The sequence below is a fragment of the Cervus elaphus genome, chromosome 21 (assembly GCF_910594005.1).
Source record: "Cervus elaphus chromosome 21, mCerEla1.1, whole genome shotgun sequence".
NCBI lineage: Eukaryota > Metazoa > Chordata > Mammalia > Artiodactyla > Cervidae > Cervus > Cervus elaphus.
The window spans coordinates 15,898,836-15,916,382 of NC_057835.1; the positions used below are offsets into that span (position 1 = coordinate 15,898,836).

Here is a 17,547-nt window from a genome sequence, read left to right on the forward strand (position 1 = left end):
GAATCTCACCTAGAAACTTGTAAATTCCCCATTTTTGACAAATCATACGATGATTTTTTTCAACCATTCACCCATTCAAAAATGTATTCAATTACTGTTACATGCCAGATGTAACCTAGCCTATCTCTAGTTTATTAGTAATTTTGAATTAATGAAGTCCAAATAAATGAGATCTCATAGTGAAAAGACATACTGAGGGTTAGAAAAAATTTAGTTACTTTAAGAGTAGAAATATCAAAATATTGATATTTTGGGAGTGCCTTTTTTTTTTGTGCTTATTTTCCCTTAAGTTTTTTTTTTTTTTTAAATAATAAACAACTATTTCTTTATAAGGAGGAAAGCATTGTATTTTAAATACATTTTCAGGTTTAACTGTAAAAAGTTTTCACATTCATTTAACTCCTTTGTATTTGATGGCTCCGTGGTGGAGAATCTGCCTGCAATGCAGGAGACCACCCACAAAGCAGAAGATACAGATTTGATTCCTGGGTCAGGAAGATCCCATGAAGAAAGAAATGGCAACCCGCTCCAGTATTCTTGCCTGAGAAATCCCAAGGACAGAGGAGACTGGCAGGTTACAGTCTATTGGGTCACAAGAATCAGACACAACTTAGCCACTAAACCACCACCACCACATAACTCATTCTTTACCTTTCCCTGAAAACCTCCCTCTTGACAAAAAGATCTCAAGATCATAGGTGTAATATTATCATTTTAATTTTTGGTTCTCCCCTTATTCTGAGACTGGCAATTTTTACTTTTTAGAAGAAAATTTTCTTCTTAAATTTAAAAGGTAGTGTACTGCTATAGAAAGAGCCATAGGTCAGAAAGGCCAAAAGTCATCTCTATTCTACTAGTAGTAACTTGGAGAAGTTATTAAATCCCTCCCAGTCCTAGTTTCCTTATGAATAAGTGTGGAGTCAATAATACCTTCATGATTGTTTGCAAAGGGGATTTATGATGAAATGCCTGCCACAGAGTAGGAATATTCCACAAAATATACTTTCCCTCTCATTCCACTTTCACATTGGTTTTGAAAGTGAGGCCCCCCCACCCACCCACCCATAAGTTGTTTTGTTGACATCAGCACAGAAGCCCAACTTGAACTCATTGCTTCTAATACCAACTCAGCTCTCTGCCATCTATCTCACAATGATTTTTCTAATGGAATCAGGAATTAGAAGCATTCTAATTCCTGGCATTTCCTGGCATTTCCATTTTCTCTATGCTTCATAGTTTGTATTTCTAGGCAGCAAAAAAACACCTATTCCTTAACATTTGATGACAGTTCTGTTTATTTGACAATGGCCTTTGATCTGGCGAATTTATGGCTTTGTCTGTCTCCCTGCCTCCTAAGGATCAGATGAGTGTTCTCAAGTATAGAAAGAAAAGCAGCCAACCATGCATCAGAGAGACAAAAGCTCACTTTGTTTGTTTTAAGCTAAGCCACCTTGTAGAATAAGCATGCTTGAGATCACATAGCTCATGGTCACTGAATTCTTGGGCTGCTCTTCTTCCCAGACAAGTCATTTCCAGCACTATCCCTCTTTGAATAAGACAAAGAAATTCGATAATGACACTGAGTTAGGACAAGAAGGATATAATACTACTGAGCCATGTTTCAAGCAGGAGGTCAACACCAGTGTACTTTCTTAAGATAAGTAGAAGTGGTGATTATCTGTAGGTGTGATTGAGTTATCAAGAATCACTATGGGACCAGACTAAGAAAGTATGTTTATTGGGGTTGAACAGTCATTTTTTTTCAAAGAGCAAACACTTGGAAATTGCTATTAGAATAGATCAAATGGTCAGTCTTCTATTGCAAACCCTGAAATACATGGTAGGTATTTGGAGCTAGAAGGAATCTTAGAAATCTCTTACACAAACTTTCTGCATTATTGGGAAGAAAATTTATAGGGAAAATCTGAGGCTCAAATTATTGGTTGAACCAGAATTGAACTCGTGCCTTTAAATACCAGTCAGCTCTCTGCCATATGCCACATTGATTTCCCTAATGCAAGTGAGATATTAGAAGCACCCAAAATGGCATTTCCAGTTTAACATACACATACATGACATGTATGGATGTGAGAGTTGGACTATAAAGAAAGCTGAGCTCCAAAGAATTTATACTTCTGAACTGTGGAGTTGGAGAAGACTCTTGAGAGTCCCTTGGACTGCAAGGAGATCCAACAAGTCCATCCTAAAGGAAATCAGTCCTGAATATCCATTGGAAGGACTGATGCTGAAGCTGAAAGTCCAGCACTTTGGCCACCTGATGTGAAGAACTGACTCATTTGAAAAGACCCTGATGCTAGGAAAGATTGAAGGCAGGAGGAGAAGGGGACAACAGAGGATGAAATGGTTGGATAGCATCACTGACTCGATGGACATGAGTCTGAGTTAACTCTGGGAGTTGGTGATGGACAGGGAGGCCTGGCGTGCTGCTGTCCATGGGATTGCAGAGAGTTGGACACAACTGAGTGACTGGATTGAACTGAACTGAACATACCCAAGACTGTCAAATAATATCAGAGTACTTATTCCTTGACATTTGTTTTTTTCAACAAATATAATTAATGATCCCTTGTCATGTAACACATACTCATCAAGGAGAGGTAGATTTGACTGATGAATGAAATATCTTCATATTGAAGAAATTATGGGATGTCTCTTGTACATTATCAACTTATTCTTCATCTAGGGCTGAGCAAAAGGGCATTTTCATTCAGGGCTAATAAACAATGACACAAAATGCCTCTGGCTTTCTCTCTTAAAAGTGAGTTTGTAAGTATTTCCAGGAAGTTAGTCATAGCACTTGATTATGTGTAGGAATATCTTAAAAAGAAGACTACTTCCACCATGGAGTTTCAATATTCTGGGATCTGTCCAAACCAAGGGTTTGCTTTCCTTTGACCTGGCTCCTGATTGGATAAAAGGGGATTCCCAGTGACTTATATCAGTCTTTTCTTGAACTGTATAAGCAGTGAGAGGAGGGAATGGAAAAGCATTTGAGAAAGAGATGAATAGAAAGAATCATGAATAAACACATGAGTCAATGAGAGCTAACTTCCTAACCATTTGGAAAACATATCTTGTGTTTCTTAATATTCTGTCCATACTGAAAACAGATGCATAAAGACAAATCATAATGTTATAAAATTTGTAATCCAGGCCATAGAATCTACTTTGTAACCAAAGTACCGCTGCTTAGTACCAGTCAGAATCCAGCTCTTCCTGCTCCATCCTGGATTAGCATTTTATTTGGGATCACAGCATAGTATTTAGAGATGGAGATGAGATTTACATTGCTTCCAGACACTTCTATTTTGTTCAGTACACTTTGTCTACCTGGCCCTCAGTTTCTCCAACTTCCAAGTGGGAAAATAATAGGATGAACCATCTTATAAAAAAGAGAGATGCTGTAATAATCAACTGAGATTATGTATATGAAAGGAGTTGGAACATGAAAACTGAGTTCTGTAGATGATATCTATTATGATTATCACTATCTTTAATCACTCCATTAAATCGCTTGTACTAAAATGCTCTGTAATGGAATTCACTCTGTACATCTCAGGTTTCCCACTAGAGTTTAAGCTCCTTGAGAACAGAGTGTATTCATCTTTAAACCCTTCATCATCCACTGGAGTTTGTGTAAACTTCTTTTGTTTCCCTTCCAGATGCATATCCTGGGTTAGGGAGTTTCTCCTCCTGGTAAGCGATGTTCATCATGATGGCCTTTAGAAAGGGCTTGAGCTCCTTCTTCACCTGGACTCTGCAATTTAATTTTAGCCATGAGTGTTGATGGAAAAGGTCACAGAGTTCAAACCACTCTTCAGTGGAAATGAAACTGGAGAAGGGCACGGGGCCAAAAATAAGGCCCTTTCTAAGTAGTGTCTGGGGACACGGACTTCAGCACTTCAAGTGCCCACAAGTCCTTCCCTTGCTCCAGGCCTGTCAGGAGCCTCTGTGGTAGCCTACACAGGGGCATGAGGGTCCTGTTATAAAAAAGCAGAGTTGCTCTTTCCCGATACCAACCTCAGCAGAAAGGAATGCCCCTCAAATAGCCTTGTTCTTCAGTAATCACTTATGGGAACCATAGTTGTGAGGGTCCCTCTCTGTTTGCAATGGACACGTCTCAGGAGAAGAGCTGTGGATAGCCAAGCAACAATAACTTTTGTTTAGAGGAAGGAATTGTATGGAATAATATTAAGGACTCTTTCTGGAATGTCTCCTTTTCCCCATGAAGGAGGGGTACTGGGCTAGAGGAAGAAATTGTGTTCTATGTTAAAGGCTGTGCATTCTTGTATATAGTTCCCCAAACACATTTTGGAATCTATTTATTAAAATCCTTGAGAGCCAAGACTATCAAATCTGTCTTATTTTAAACAGTATATTTGATGCTAACAAAAAGTGCTAGTCTATTACAGCTTATAACTTAAATGTTTGCAATTATGGTTAGCAAGAAGATTTATGTTGCTATGAATCTTATTTTGTTCCTGGTCTTCTTCTATGTCACTGAGTGTCCATGAATCAGAAACTCCATCTTTGAACTTCCAAACAACCTTGATATGCTTGCTTGAATTGGCAGTTCAATTTAAAAACCATTACGCCAATGCATTTGCAGTCTGGTCATATTTTAATTTTCACTCATATTTTTCATGCACAGTAGTACTGTGAACTTATGGGCTGGCCCACTGCAATGATTGTAATTAAGGCAATTATATGCCATTTACCTCAACCAATGACCTGACCACACTGTGAGAGGCACTATTCTAGTAACTGATGGAAAGCTGAATGAAAGTCTAAGCTTCCTAAATGGTAAGACACAGCTCCCTATATACTGGCTCAACCTAGATCCCCAGGTTTATCTCTTTTCCTTTCTTTGACTCTCACTCGTCTATCAATATTGAAGTTTGGCTTACAGTTTTTTCCACCCAAAAAGTATTTCATTCCTCCTTGACTTCATTTGTGTTGTTCCTTTCATTTGGATTGACTTTCTCTGCGTCTTCATTTGGCTGACAACAGATCATCTTGAGAATTCAGCTGACACGTTATCATAGAAAGTCTCCCTGACAGTCCCCTTCACCTGCTGCCTAATTAAACACTAATCATCTAATTTATCACCCTATGCCCCCATGGACAAGTACTTAACATAGCATATTTCAAATGATATTACAATCACCTTTTTATTTCATGTCTCTGTCTCTTACTAGGAACTCCTAATGGTGAGAGACCTTACTGTGGCTTGACTATCTTTGAATATCTCTTGAAACCCTGCAAAGATATGATGAGGCCCCAACCCTGGTACCTATAAAGGTGAGGTCACTTGGAAATAGGGATTTTGCAAATATAATAACGAGGCAAGTTAAGATGAGCTAATACTAGATTAGGGTAGGTCCTTAGTCGAATATGACAGGTGTCTTTATAAGACAAGAAGAAACAAAGAAACACGGGGCGGGGGAAGATGATCAAGTGACAATTGAGGCTGAGATTGGAGAAACACAGTTGCAAGCTGAAGGATATCATAGGTTGCCAGCGATCACCAGAAGTAGGAAGACGCCAGGAAGGTTCTCCTCTAGAGCCTTCAGTGAGGGAGGCCCTGCCAGCACCTTGACCTCAGACTTTCAGTTTACAGACGAGAGAGAATACATTTCTGTTTAAGCCACCTGGGCTCTGGTAGGTTGTTCTGGCAGCCTAGGAAACAAATAGAACTTTTTCTTGTTGAACATCACAGTTAAAGTGTCAACATAAATCTTGCTATTTAGTAGACATTCAAGAGACTGTTTGTTATCTAAACTAAACTGGAAACACCTAGAATGCCCCACTGCTTCTTTCACCCCAGTCCTGCCCAACCACAAAGACCCATGGAAGCCTCTCTCACCCTTGGGGAACCTCCCATCATCCAGTGCTTTTTCCTCTGGGCTATTAAATCCTCTTACTATTTATAATTATTTTAATCCTAGCTATCCCAGTGATCTATAATGCATAGCTTGCCTTCTCAAAAGATTTCACACACTTTGAAGCCCAGAAGAAACTCCATCTCAGTTGTATAGTGTTACTTCTGTATCAGTCATTTCACACTCAGCATGAATCATATTCATAACTATGTCTTAAATTGCATATATAATGTACATAACTATTTCCTACATTTCAAATGGTAGTGAGAGAAGTAAGGCTCAGATTGATGGAAAAACCTGCCCAAGACATCAGGATAGGAAGTGGCAGGGCTGGGATTTGAACTCAAGCTTGTGTGATTCCAGACCATGTTTTTCCCATGTCTGACTTTTAGTAAGACACCAGAGCGGTGACCACTGACTGGAGTCCTCAATTGCCCTTGCTGTCACTGAAGAAGAAATCTGAGACCTTTGACCAGCAGCAGAAGCTGAGCATTCAGATATGTGGGACATGAAGACCCTGCCAGGCTAGAGAGCTAGAAACCAGAGCCAACAGCAAACACACGCAGAGTCCTCTTGTAATCTCCTGACATGAAGTCCTGTGTCTCCTAGTTCCCTGTTGGATGGTTCACTCTGATCCAAATGCCCAAAATAGCAATTCAACTTTTAGTAAGAGCAGTTGGGTTTCATTTGTAAATGGTAGCAGAAAAAAAATAACATTGAGGAAGCTACCAACAGATCATCTTTACCCTATTTTTAGTCATTATTTTCTGAGTCCTCCTTCCTTATTCCTGCAGGCATAAGATTGGAGAGGGAGAGCTTCTTAATCAAAACCAGGAATTCCTGAGCTGTATGGAAAATGCACAAATGCCATCAATTTCTATCCTTCTAAAGTAGGACTATATGCCATAAAACATTCTGTAAATTTCTAACAGTGACAGTAAGAGATAGTGCCATTACTTTAGAAATATGTACATGACATTTCTTGATGACTTTCATAGAACTGAGAGTTTTTTCATTATCTTTAATTAATTATATTTTTATTATATAAGTTACAGATGTACAATATAGTGATTCAAAATTTTTATAGATTATACCTTATTTATAGTTACTATAAAATATTAGCTATGTTCCCTGTGTTGTACAATATATCCTAGTGAAAGGTTGTTGCTGAACGATAAGACACGGGATTCTTGGCCTCCGGAGGAGATGAATTCAATCTGGGGCCAGAGACAAGGCTGGATCGCTCAGAGCTTTTGTGTAATAAAGTTTTATTAAAGTATAAAGGAGATAGAGAAAGCTTCTGACATAGGCATCAGAAGGGGGCAAAAGAGTACCTGCCTCCTAGTCTTTAGCTGTATGTTATGTAGTCACTCACAATCTGTTAATGAAAAGAAAGGAACGTCATAAAATTTAGAATGGCACCAGATAATTCATCCCTGGCCATAAAACGATTGACTTGAATCTTGTAGAAGGGCAGATTACCAACAAATAGTTTCATTTACATAGATTAGGGGAACAATACCTGAGTAAGTAGGTTGGGCCATTTGGTGGAACCAACTTGAAGATAGAGTCTGGGGTACATTAACATAGCTTAAGACAACATTTCCATAAGAAAAAGAAATGTATTGGTTAACTTAAGGTTTGAGAGTAGTTAGCTTCAGGTGAAACTAGGTGTCATGGCAACACAGCATTTTAAGAGAAACCTCCTTTTAAATTTGTACAGAGAAGAAAAATATATCGCTGGTTTGTTTCCTCCTGCCGCTTAAGAGAGATAAAAATGTCTGGCACTTGGAACCTCTTTCCTCCGTTTGGAGACCACTGGCCTTCCTGCCTGTTACCCTCTCACTAGTAACTTATTTTATTTTTTATTTTTTGTAACTTATTTTATATCTAATAATTTGTTCTTCTTAATTCCCCACCTCTAAGCTGTCCTTCCTCTGCACTGGTAACCACTAGTTTGTTCTCTATAAGTAAGTCTGTTTTATTTTTTTGTTATTGTTGTTATATTCACTAGTTTGTTGTATTTTTTTTTTTTTTTTTTAGATTCCACATATAAGTAATGTGTGTGTGTGTTAGTCACTTAGTCATGTCCGACTTTTTGTGACCCCATGGACTGTAGCCCTCCTTGTCCTCGGAATTCTCCAGGCAAGAATACTGGAGTGGGTTGCCATTTCCTTTTCCAGGGGATCTTTCTGACCCAGGGATCAAACCCCTGGTCTCCTGAATTTCAGGTAGATTCTTTACCATCTGAGCTATAGGAAAGTCATAAGTGATAGCATACAATATCCATCTTTTTATTTATTTCCCTTCTTGTAATGCCTTCTAAGTCCATCCATGTTGTTGTAAATGCCAAAATTATTTTAAAACTATTATTATTATATTACTATTAGTTTTGTTAAAATAATGTCTTGGGCAGCTTGGGCTGCTATAACACAATACCACAAACAGAGTGGTCAATAGTCACATATTTTTCACAGTTCTGGAGGCTGGAATACCAAGATCAAGGTGCCAGAAGATGTGGTTTGTGATGAGGATACCGTGCTGGCTCATAGATGGCCTCCTTCTCATTGTATCCTTACACAAGGAGAGCGAGCTCTGGTCTCTCTTCCTCTTATGAGGAGGAAACTAATCCCAACATGAGGGCCCTGGCCTTTTTACTTCATTTAAACCTAAATACTTCCCAATGGCTCCACCTCCAAATACAATCACATGGAGGGTTAGGGCCTCCATATAAGAATTTTGAAGGTGGGGACACAAACATTCAGTTCACGACTAATAGTGCATGATTTGAAACAGTAACTTTTGCTCACCTAACAAAACCCTGGCAATTCTATAAACTGAAAGGAAGATAATGCAAAATGTTTAATTCTGAATATTCACAGTCATGAAATGTTTACTTCAATATTCTAAAAAACTTAAGTGTATTTTCAAAATCAGTGTAGTGACAAACCTATGTCCTACTCCTGCTCCCAGGATTCACCCGTGAATAGGTTACCTAAGCTTTGTGATGGGGCAGCCAAATCTCAGGCCATTTGCATGTGCATATCAATGATGATAGTAAAGGTTTATAGCTCATTCAGTAAACTAGGAATCCATGTATCTTCAATGATATAAATGAATAAATAAATGGGGCAAGATGAGGGCTCTTTGTTACAGTAATAAATATGGATGGAGTGATGGAGTTTAAAGTTATTTGATGATCATCATAGAAATAATTTGGGTGAGAAATATCAGTGGATGTAAAACTAAAGGATGGAAATGAGATGCAAAATAGGATTTTGCAGACTCAAAGAATCACCTCATGAGATACTTATTAATAGCAAAAATAACTATGAAGTAAACTAGATGATACCAAGTGACCAATATTAATGCCATCAGTGATGGAAAAGTTGGCATCTTGTGCCATTTGAATGGGAGACAATAAGAACACAGCATCACTTCTGTTGATATTCTAGCCAAAAATGTATGACCTGGGTCTAATTATGGCGAAACACTGGAGAAACCCCAAAAGAAAGACATTCTATTAAATAACTGATCAGTGATCTTCAAAAATGTGATGGTCAGAAAAACCAAGAAAAGACTGAGCAACTAAAGCAAGTTGAAGGAGATCAGAGAAACCCGACAACTCAGAACGATATATAATACTAGATCGGACCCTTTGATCATAAAGAATATTATTGGGACAACTGGTAAAACATCAACAGGATATCTGGGTAAATGAAGATATATCAATTCTTTGCACTAATCTTACATGAACAATTTTTTTAAGGTTTGAAATTGCTTCTAATTAAAAGCAATTTTAAAAATATTTTAAAAGATAACTTGAATTCTGGAAGTAATTCCATTTTGTGACAGGAAGCAAACAAGTTCCAAGTAGGATTTTGAATTGATAATTAGATTTGAGATGAATTTGAGAAACTTCAGTTACCATTGTTCTTTTCCAGAATAGAAGAAGATATTTTTGTTCTTGATGGATTAATGCTAGTGCTTGAAAAAAATATCTAAGAAACTTAAAATGATCTGTTGCTTTGATCTTATGGCGTTATTTAGAGGAAGCTGGAAAGCAAATTAAATTTTTTTCAATCACATACACGGTGCATTTAATTATAGGCATTATTTAGGGGATACATGAAAGCATTTTGTTGGTATCTTTTGTTTCTTTCATGATAAAAACAAGGGAATTGTTTTGTGTGTAGGGGAGTGGTTTTTTTCCAGAGGATAATGCATTTTAGAGGCTCTGCATGCTTTAAGTGTTTCTCAGAGCTGATTAAAGCCTTGTATTTGGATTGGAAAGCTAGTGCTCATCTGTGTAATAAATGTCCTTTCATTGCATGAAAGAAGGACTTCCTAAGTCAGAGTTAGAGACATGGCAGGATTACACAAGGACAGGTGGCCGAGAGTTAAGATTGGGGAAAAGCTAACAGGGAAAGGTGTGGAATTTAGAGAGTAAGGGACATTCACTTCCAGAATTACTAAAATTTTGATTTTCTTGTGATTTAATCAAGTTAAATATTCCTTCTTCAAAATGTGTATATTTTAATCTCCATTGTAGCCCAGCTACACAAAAGTGAAAGTGTTAGTCACTCAGTTGTGTCTGACTCTTTGCAACCCCACGAACTGTAGCCCACAAGTCTCTTCTGTCCATAGGATTCTCCAGGCAAGAATACTGGAGTGGGTTGCCGTGTCTTCCTCCAAGGGATCTTCCCAATCCAGAGATTGAACCCAAGTCTCCTGCATGGCAGGCAGATTCTTTACCCATCTAAGTCACCTGGGAAGCCCAGTTACCTAGAGCAACATCAATAAATAACTGATAATAGATTTGAAATTGAATAAATGAGTAACGATGGATGACTGAAATGAATGCCTGGATTATGTCCTCTTATCTGTTTTACCCTCACTTTCTAGACACTCCAGAGCAGGAATCAAATTACCACTCACAGGCCAAATCTGACTTGCTGCCTATTTTTGTAAATAAAGTTTTATTGGAACATGGCCATGCCCACCTGTCTGTGTATTGTCTATGGCTGCTTTCCTGCTGCAGCAGCAGAATTGTTGAGTACTTATAATACAGACTTCACAAGCCATCAACCCCACCATGTTGACTGACTCCTTACGTATAAATGTTTGCTGACTCCTATTCTAGAGAATGTTCGAGTGTTTAGTTTAAATGGTGATAAATCTGATAGCGGTGCTTCTAGGATATGATTCATAACTATTACTTCAGCCTCTTAGAGTTCTTTGAAGACAACTCATAAGTAATAATCTTCCTGTTTGCCCTTCACTTTCTGCATTAGGAAGCAGTCCTCTCTGGGTATTACGAAATTAGGAACTGGAAACAGATCACCGCTGACAAAGGCGTTAGAAGGACTAGAAGGATAAAAATGAGACAGTCACAGGTTAGTAACTCTAGGAGACTAATATAAGACTACCCCTCCAAGGCTGCAGAAACAAAAAAGAACATGAATGGTTTTACTTGGCGCTCACCATTGCCCACCACCAACTCTGATGATGTTGGAACCGAGCTGCCTGATGGGAGCCCGGGACTGCACACACACCAGCTAGCAGTTGCTGCCCACTGCTGGAGAGGCCACCAAGAGATGGGGGGGAAATTACTTTTTCTTCTTCACTCCTTCCAGACTCCCATGTATGCCTCCAATGGCATAAACGAAAAAGGAGCCTGTTGGCAAGGGTGTCTGGCAGACATGGCTTATGAACTGCTAGTCCCAAGAGTCAAAAGGAGGGATGAGGCTGACGGACAACAGAAACTATGTGCCCAAAACTCATGATACTTCACTCGCTTGATCATCAGGTTTATCTCCTCATCAGAATATCCTCTTCAGTAGTGGTGGTGGTGACGGTGAGAAGAATGCCGTAAAATGATACAAGGAGAGAACACAGCGTCTACAAAGCCAAAGGTTGATAGGAGCATCTGATATACTTTGGCTGAAAACACATGATGGGGCAAAAGGACTGCTGTTTGCAGAAGCCTCTAGAGAGGCAAAGCTGGACAGGGGAAACAGCACGAGAAACCCTACACGTGATGAAAGAAGGGGCGACACAAGCAAGACATAAACATGGCTGTGGGATCTGACCAAGTTTTAGCTAGTCTAGGCCTGATATTCCTCATTAGAGGAGTCAGATTCCAGATACCTAGGCCAAGGATCGATGAGAGGAACCACAGGGAAGCTTCTGTTTTTATGATGATTCAGACTGCTCAGCTATGGGTGCCCATAGATCTGAATTGTGAAGGATTCTCACCACCTCCAGGTTCACTGGGAAAGAGCACCATGGTGCCTTCCACCAGCACAGACATGGTACACTGTGTCTTATGTCTGCTACTATGAATGTATATACCTGGGAGTATTCTTTAACTTAGGAGTTTCCAAAGACAGCAAAAGGATTTGTAGAGAATGAGTGCTATGACTAAGTAAGTCTTCAGTACATAGTTTTATGGGGAAAAAAGTGTCTGTAATAGATTCTCACATTAGTATCCAATCGTTCTTAGTTTAAAAAAAAATAGTGATAACATGAGTAAGAATTGCTAAGGGAATAGGTTTTTGGCTGGTCTGACTCAGACATACTTCTGTGGGTTGTGCTGGTTCCATGGCTACTTGCCAGAGTTAGACATGTTGCATTAGAACACAAAAATTCTTCCCTCATATGGAGAGCATTGGTTTTAGTCCACAAAACCATGAGAAATAAACATACCTTTACTTTTGTATATATTAATTTAATTTCTATATTGTTTCAATGCCATGTATAGTTACAGATGGGAAAACAAAACTAAACTGATTAAGATCCTTTCCTCACATTTCCCTCGAGATGGATTTTAGAATAACAGAGACCACACAGTCTCTTACAGGGGCTTATCTTGTTTGATATTTAATGAGTCTCCCATTGTTACTGTATTGGCTACAAGTCCTCTAAAGAGGCCTTGGATGCACACAGCAAAAGAACTGATCTGGGCCACGCCAAGGTGTGGAAAGTCTTTTCAGAGACTGCTCGCCTGCACACACACACGCACACAGAACTCTTTGCCTTTTTTTAGTTTCTTCTTGCCATACTAAAGCCTCATCTGATCATCCTCAAAGCTATGTGTCCATAAACCCATCTTGGTCTGTCATCGGCTTTCAGGGAGATGGCCAAAAAATTATTCAATTTCAGGGACCCATCATCCTCTGAACTCTCAGTGGCTCCCTTCAGATCTTTCCCATTCATGGAAGCTGGGGAGTATTAACTATGTGGAGTGAGGTGAGACTAAGGGTAAAGGTAAGGAAACCTTTAAATCAACAATATTCTCCCTACATTTGCTTCTGCAGTTACTAAAAAATAGCCTTTAGTTATTGAACCTTTATGTGTTAATGTAGAAACTAATGCAAAAAGCTGCAGGTCTGATTTGTGCATTTTTTTCAGATCTCCCTGAGGACTGTCTCTTCTTTAAGGAATGGTTGGTTGTTCCCTCATTTCTCTCTTTGGTTCTCTTTCCATGAACACAAAAAGGAAATAAGTAAAGGAATGACAGGTAGACCCCACATTCTGTAGATGAGGAAACAAACAAGCCAACTTGACCTTCAATTCACATACCTGACTCATGGCAGAGTCAGTCGGGAACCAAGGCTTTCGACTGTGAGGTCAGGGCACTTACCTCCAGATCTGTGCTTCTCCAGACGTGGTGAGCATGGGGAAGACAGGTCAAATGACTTGAACTGACATTTCACCAAAGATCATCTGCAAAGAGCCAGGAGTACATTAGTAGCCATCAGATTAATTAACTTTGTTAGTCCCCTTGGTGGTGCCGAGAGTTGGACACAAGTGAAGTGCCGAGCACTCACGCATGGTGGCACTAGTGATAGACTCTGCCTGACCACACAGGAGATGCAAGAGACAGGGGTTCAATCCCTGGGTTGGGAAGACCCCCTAGAGACCGGCATGGCAACCCACTCCTGTATTCTTGTGGGGAAGATCCCGTGGACAGGGGAGCCTGGTGGGCTACAGTCTATAAGGTCACAAAGAGTCTGATATGACTGAAGCGACTTAGCACACACAGTCTCCACTGAAGTGAAAATAAGAACTGCCATGTCAGGCATGTCACTAGTATGGCAAAAGTGAAAATGACTAAACACACCAAAGACTGGCAAGGATGTGGACAAACTGGAACTCTCATACATTGCTGGTAGGAATACGAGAACTCTTTGGCAGTATTGTATAAATTTAAATATATGTTTACTCTACGATCCACCATTTCTACTATGTATTTATACAAGAGAAATAAAAATATATGCCCACAAAAATAAGAGTGTTTATAAAATCCTTATTCATAACAGCCCCAAACTTGAGACAATCTTTATGTCTGTGAATAGGACAACTGATAGAAATTTTCATATACTCAGTATTCTCTAACGTTACTCAAAGGAACAAATGATAGATACCTACAGCAACATGACTGAATCTCAAAAATATGTACAAAGCAAGTCACACGCTTACATACATTGTGTAATTCCATTTATGTAGATTTAAATAAAACCTATGGTGACAGAAGTTAGAAAGAGGTTATCTCTGGGCAGAGGTTGGGAACTAGGAAAAGACATGGGGAACTTTCTCAGGTGATGAAAATGTTCTGCGTCTTGTTTTTGATGGTGAGGGCCATGTGAGATCAGTTTAATTGGGTCAAATGAATAAACTGTACACCAGACTTAACATTTAGGATTTGTACATTTCACTCAGTGTATACTATACATACTATAGTAAAAAAACATATCAGAAATTAAGTAATAAGATAGTGGCATTAAGTCCTGAAGCAAACCTGCAGAGACTTACAAATTGGCTTCTTTAATGTGTCCAATCAGATAAGTCTGGGCAGAGATGAGGACTCTGCCTTTTAATTAGTCTCCCAGGTGATTCTGACACAGGTGTTCAGAGAACCACACTTCAAGAAATACTACTCCTCCCTTTGGTGCCAGGATATATTTTTAACACTATTTTTAATGAGCTTTCCTTTGATTGCCAATTTTCCACTTCCATGTTACTGAGTAACTTTTCTCTACATTTCAGCACTGATATAGGTTAAAACAATCCTGTTTTGTAGTCTGGATATCTGGATTGGTTTCTCGGGCCTATTAATTGGGTTTGATTATGTGAACTTTCATAAAATATTTAAATCTATTAATTAAAACACTAGTGGGAATCAGAGTTCCTTTTAAGACAGGGATTTGCTTTCATCTAGAAACCTTTGTACCTGACCTATGCACATTGTTTTTCCATGGTTTTTTTCCCCTCTTCAGCTAGAAAACATAAGAAAACATTACCTTGTTGGCACAATGCTTGCCAAAGAATGCAGTTCATAATAGGTGTTTGATAAATGGAGATGCTTGAATGGGAACATAAATAAATAAAGCAGTTATGTGAGAGAATGAGCTTGAAAAGATTTCAAATAAATGAAGATACTTCAGACATTTTTTGTTCCATGTATTATGTTTGGCACAGTGTTTTCTCATAAAATCCCCACAGTTCCTTTATAAAGGAGGTATATATTATCCCCATTTTACAGATGAGGAAAGAGGCTTGAAGTGGTTTAGTGGCCAAGATCAAACAAATATTGCAACAGATTTTTCAAGTTTGTGAGGCAGAAATGAACAACCAAAGCTATTTCAGAGGCTTGTAACAACACACATTTATTTTTTGTGGATCAGCCTTGGCTTGTTTCATGTGTCTGCCTGGTCAGATTTGGCTAAAAGAGGGGACTCTGAAAAGAACTTGGGAGAGGTCACAAGTCAACCACATGGTCTTTTAAATCTCTGCCAGGTCATCACATCCACTCTGCTTCCATTAGCAATGAGTGAGAATATCTGAGCCCCTTACAGGGAATGGTAGACTGAATGCTTAACGTTATAGGCTGAATCTTTGTGTCCCTCCAAAATTTGTATGTTGGAATATAACCTCCAGTCTGATGGTATGAGGAAGTGGGGCCTTCGGAAGGTAATTAGGTCATGAGTCTGGAGCCCCTTATGAATGAGATTGCTGCTGCTGCTGTTCAGTCACTGAGTTGTGTCTGACTCTTCCAATGGACTGTAGCCCACCAGGCTCCTCTGTCTGCGGAATTTCTTCAGCAAGAATACTGGAGTGGGTAGCCATTTCCTTCTCCAGGGGATCTTCCTGACCCAAGGTTTGGACCCGAATCTCCTGCTTGGCAGGTGGATTCTTTACCACTGAGACACTTGGGAAGCCCATGAATGGGATTAGTGCCCTTTTAAAAAAAGATCCCAGAGAGCTCTCTTCACTCTTTATCTGCCAGTTGAGGATACAAGGAGAAAATGGTAGTTTGCAACTTGACTAGGTTCAACTCTGATCTCAGACTCTACGCCCCCCAAATATGAAAAATCATTTTTGTTTTTTTCATATGCTGTTCAGTCTGATATTTCATTATAGCAGACTCAACTGGCTAAGACACGTAAAGAAAATACCAACAATGGTAACTGACAAAGCCAAAATTCAAATTCATATTTATATGGTCTGTGCTCAGTCATTCAGTTGTATCTGATTCTTTGTGACTCCACCACCAGCCTCCTCTGTCCATGGGATTCTCCAGGCAAGAATACTGGAGTGGGTTGCCATTTCCTTCCTGACCCAGGGTCTCTCTCCTGCATTGGCAGGCACTACCTGGGAAGCCCATTTGTATGGTATTAAGGCCCTTAATCCTTCCAATAAGATCATTCATCCACTAATTTATTAATTCAGTAAATCTTTTGGTGCTGTTAGTAGCATGTACTGTCTCTTAAGATGTAATCTGGCTCCAGAAAGAACTGTGAATTCTGTCTCTCACTTAACTAGTTATAGAATAACTAAAATTATATTCTACCTCATAATGGAGGTGAAATTTCAAATATTTTCCTCAAAAATAATGACATATGTACAAATTCCACTTGTTCAAGTGGCAGACTTTATATTCAAAGCTTGCTTCACACGGATCCCTGAAATCTTCATTTATCTCTCTGACACGTTCTCTGGTTTGGATCGATCCCAAATTTTAGGATTCTGAAGACTAAGAACATGTTACCTAAAACATTCTGGAAACTGATTTTTATTTTGACACCTAAATACATTAAATGAACTATCATCTACTAGGGCTACCATTTCACATCAAAAACAAAATAGGATGAAGAATACATAAAATTTTTTTCATAATGCAGAACATTTTAAAAAGCAGAATGAAGATATATTTCACATATCACCTTGCTTATAGTTGTCTTCTTACTGCAAATTCTTCAGTTTGGAATGCTTCCTTTATCACATTATTATAAAAATATTCACATAGGTTTTATGATGCTGATTGAATTTAACTTCCTAGTATTATTTCACTCAGTTTGGAATGTGTGGGAAAACTGAGAGAAACCAAGAATACTTACCAAATATCTTACTAAACTTCTCCCATATGCTTGTCCACAAAGAAAGCAGTCAAGTGTCCAGTGAGAATGCAGAATTATTTAGAAGAGTGTTAGCACGTGGCCTAGATTCCCCAAAAATGTCTGAGATGCTGGGATCTGAGAACACTTCATCCTGGACTGAACTGATCTGAGGACCAGTGTATTAGAAGAGTGAGCTTCTAAGTCCAAGAGCTGAAGAAGCCACCCACTGCTGACAGTGGTTC

General features: G+C 39.0%; 1 long non-coding RNA gene across 1 annotated transcript in view; it reads right to left on the minus strand.

Annotated features, from left to right (window-relative positions):
• Positions 1-17,547, minus strand: part of LOC122679034 — a 291,578-nt gene that overhangs the window by 225,638 nt on the left and 48,393 nt on the right. The window contains exon 3 of the long non-coding RNA XR_006336315.1: positions 13,549-13,631. This is a non-coding gene — a long non-coding RNA (uncharacterized LOC122679034). The remainder of the gene's footprint in view (positions 1-13,548; positions 13,632-17,547) is intronic.